Source organism: Belonocnema kinseyi, chromosome 2 (assembly GCF_010883055.1).
Source record: "Belonocnema kinseyi isolate 2016_QV_RU_SX_M_011 chromosome 2, B_treatae_v1, whole genome shotgun sequence".
Taxonomy (NCBI): Eukaryota; Metazoa; Arthropoda; class Insecta; order Hymenoptera; family Cynipidae; genus Belonocnema; species Belonocnema kinseyi.
This window is the reverse complement of record NC_046658.1, coordinates 71,681,542-71,686,108: the sequence shown is the minus strand read 5'-3', so window position 1 is coordinate 71,686,108 and position 4,567 is coordinate 71,681,542.

Sequence of the window (4,567 nt, the reverse complement as noted above, 5' to 3'; positions counted from 1 at the left end):
GATTATGTTGAGAAATAAAAAAAAAAATTCTTAAAAACGTTGTTTTTCTTGGTCAGGCCGGAAACTTATCAATCCACCCTCGTATATATATATATTCCAATTGGAAACGAGTCAGGCAGGCCTCGCTCCTTACGTCTCTGTCCTCCCGAAATCAGTCCAAGGCCATTTGAAGGCAACCCCCGACAATTGACTGAAAGCGAGAGTTTGGTGTATGTTAATAACATTATTTTCCTTATCTATATCTGGATTTTTTTATTTTGGGAATGTGACGACATTGTTCGCGTCTTCGAGACGCGTGGATTGATCTATTGCCGAACTTTCTATGACCCATTTTGATTAATCAATAGCACTTAGAAGGTTTAAAAAAAGTTGGATTGTTTCTATGAAGTTTTCATTGGAATATAAAACTATCGTAAGTTAAAAAGTTGTTCATTGAAAAGACCTCTCCAAAAGGAAGGAAATTTATGCTCATTGAATGAGCACAAATAAATACACCCATAGCGAATACATCCATATAGTATGTACTTCGCAGCGGTATTTTATGTCATACAATCAAGTGCTTATGAGATTATTCTTTTTTTTTATAAAAATCTGGTGTGAATTTACTGATGAGTTTATAATTTTATATATTTTTTCTTTAATGAATGATTAAGACAGCGATTGAAGATGGCATGTTTAGCCTCCTTTAAAAAATTACTTTTTTAATTTTCCACACTTATAGTAAGCACAGATAACGCCAAAGAGCCCTTTAACACATATGCATTCAAAAAAAGACCTCGGTGTAGTTAACAAAATTGTTTTATCTTGTAGCTAATGAAAATAAAATACATTTCTAGAAAGGATTTCGATCGAATACGACTAATTTTATTTAACCATTTTGAATTCCGTATTCAAACTTTCAAGCGTTCAAATTTAAATAGTTTTTAGAATTTACTATTAAAAAAGTTCTTTCATTTACATCCGATATTATTTATTTTATTATTTTAATAAACAATTATTATAAAAATCACCCCTTATTCTCAATTCAATTATTTTCATGCTTAATATGCTTCTAGAAGTTCACAATCTCTTGAGTATATTTCAATATATAATTTTTATAAAGAAATTAAACAAAAGTTTGTGATAATGAAGATTCTCAATTACCAACAAAAACCTTTTTTATTTCCGTTAAGAAATTTTGATGTACAATAGGAGGGACAGAAAATAATGTTTGAAAAATAAAACAAAAACACGAAACTTTTTATGATTAACTTAGTGATTCTTTAATCATTAATTAATTGAAATGAGTAACTCTAACACGCATTTTATAAAGTCGATAAGCGTAAAAAGAACAATTATTGTGGCCGAAAATCCCAAAATGTTGCTTTCTTTATTGTAATATGGCCATAAAAAATGCGAATTAATAATATTTATAAATGCTTTGCGATCAAATTTATTTTTATTTTAAGTTAAAAAGAAAAAAAAAAGATTTTAAAGCTAAAAATTATGAAAAAAGAGAATGAATTAATGAATTATTGAATAATTATAAATAAAAGAAAAATTATACTCTTTTGTCCATTTAACTAAGTAAAACGCTTCTCCTATGACGCATTTTAAGGCAGATTTAAGTAAAAAAAAATCCTGCCATAAAACGCTCAAATTTGGTTTTTGTTTATCCAATTTGTTTCTCGAACTAATTTTATTTTTAAAATAGATTAAATATTTATCATTTAAAACGATCAAATTGAACAATTTTGGAAAGAAACCTTCTAAAATTGAAACATTTCAAAGCTAAATCTCTAATATATCCACATCTAAAATAAAATGGAACTAATTAAATTTAAATTTGAGTTATTTTCAAATACGAATAAGTAAAAATACGTAAGCTTCAAAATTCAAGATTCTCACATTTGTAATTCTAACTGCAATTCAGTGTATTTAGTGTTTACTCAGTACATACTTCTTTAAAGGTGAATAAAACAAAGTTTTGTTCTGCTTCAATCGTTTTCTGAAGAATAAGTTTCATGTCTATTGTCTATTCTCTTTGAACGTAGCGACAATTATGACGCAAAAATTCAAGTTCAGTCTCTTGAAGCAACTTCCTCGAAAGCAAGGAGTATTGATCCTAACGAACCCTTTAGTAAAACTATCCACCGGAAACAAGGAATAAATAGAAAAAACAAATTAAATAACCTTTACAAAAAAACCTGAGTCGATTTCTTGAGAAATCATTCATTTTTAAATCAAAAATGTAATTATATAAATCAAATAAATAAATTACACCAAAAAAATTATTTAAATACATTCTCAGACAGGACTATAGGAATCTATAAACAGATTCTATAAATGGAAATCAAAGTATAAATAAATATGATAATTGATATATATATATGAATCATCCATAAGAAGATTTTTTGTTGGCAATTGTATGTGATGAAAGGAAGTTTTATATTTACGGAAACCTGCTTAAAAGAAATAGTAATAAAATTTATTTTTAGGAAGTACATAAATCGACTCGTCCCAAATTTCGAGATGAGTTGTGAAATATTTTTCATCAGTTTATATAGTCCTCCTAAAATTTCCGGACTACAATCCATCTCCTGTTCCGGCTTCGCCTTTTTCTCAGAAAGACTATAGATAAAACCGTTTAATTAATTTTATTCTAGTGCTTTCAGCAGTAGAATTTTAGCCTTGAATCCTCAATTATTATCATAAAAATATTTCGGTGAATCGTCAAAATACAGAGATCGTTACAAATAATGATTTTTTCAAAGGGCAACAACACTTTACTTTCACGCACGTCATTCGCAGAAAATGTTCGTTTCTTATTTCTGTAGTCAATTTACTTTAATAAAATTATAGGGTTCGAAGTATAAAGAGTTCATTTTCTGCATCATCAAATTTCCAATTTGTACTGAAAAGAAACTTATTAATTTGGGGGGGGGGGGTCGATGTTTGTGTATTTGAAATATTTATTTCTCTTTAATATTATTATTCTTTTAAAAGATGTATTGCGGTCAGGTGATTTGTTTAAGTGGTTTTAGTGCAAAAAAATTCTAAACTGATTTTTTTTTTATTAAAAACTATAATTCGGGTTGAAAGTTATTTTTATGTTTCGGGAGTTTAGAATATTCTGAAATTATGTTTATTAATCTGTAAGGCAGTTCTTTAAAAGTGCAAAATAAGTTAAATTAATTCATACGGCAGACTATAAATTATGCCGCCTTATAAAGTAACTTTTCAAAACATCTTTATTCAACTTTATCTTTATCAGTACTAAGAAGGATGTAGCTGATATTTGCAACATAAAATGTATTCGAGTTCACAGTAAGAGGTTTTAAGTTTCCTTCAAGTTATAACACGTTTAGTGATGTCATTCAAAATTAATTCTCACGTTAATTAAGTCTTCCTATTGTATGTTGATTAAAAAAAATAAGAAAGAGTCAAAAGTAAATATAAAAAAATCTCCAAAAGAGTAAAGTGAAAAATAAAAATAAAGAATTCTGGTTCAGCGTTGGATTGTAACTTGTTACAAATTACTAAATTACTAAAAAGTTAAGTTATTTGTAACTTTTAGGGTAACTTCGTTATTATTTTAAAAAGGTAAATTGTAATGTAACTTAGTTACGATTTTTGCAGTAACTTGGAACTTCAATTTTAGTTACTTTGTGCTTTTCTCTTTGGGTTGATGATTCTGTTATTTTGTTGAAAATTCATATTTTTTGCTAAATTCATCTATTTTGATTGAAGATTTAACTAATTGATTGAAAATTCATGTATTTTGGTAGAAAATTCAACTATTTGAATGAAAAGTAGCTTTTTTCTTGAAAAGTCATATTTTCGGTTTGAAAATTAAACTGTTTCTTAGATAACTCGTCCGCTTGGTTTGAAAATGTAACAATTTAATGGATTTTTAAGTTTTTGATACAAATTCGGCTTTTTCGTTTCAAAATTGACCTTCTTTAATAAAAAAAATCTCATATTTTTTTGTTGAAAATTTGACTAGTTTGGCAGAAAATTAATCTGGATTGTTGAGGATTCAGCTATTTGGTTGAAAATTCGTCTTTTTTGGTTGAATTAAACTGCGTGTTTTATGTCAACTTAAAATCTTTTTTAACTTAAATATTATATTTTTATAATATAATATTTAATATAATATAATATTTAATATAATATAATAATATTTTATAATACTTGTATTTTTGGTTGACAGTTTATCTATTTTGGTATAAAATGAACATATTTTGTAAAAAAATAAACTATTTTGGTCGAAATTTTAACTAGCTTGTTAAAAAATAACTAAAATTTTAGTTGAAAATCATTATTTTTGGTTTAAAAATTCAATACTTTTGTTAAAAAGTCTTGTTTTGTTTTTAAAATCCATCTCTTTTGGTAAAAAAATGTCTGTAGAGGGTTCTGCTATTTATTTAGAAATTCGTGTTTTCTGGTTGGAAATTGAACTACTCTAGTTGTTTGGTTGACCATTCATAATTTTCGTTTAAAATTGATCTCTTTTTGTTTCAAATTCGTTTTTGTGGAAAATTTGAAATTTAACTGAACCAAACTCTCGCTTTTAGTCAAGTGTCGG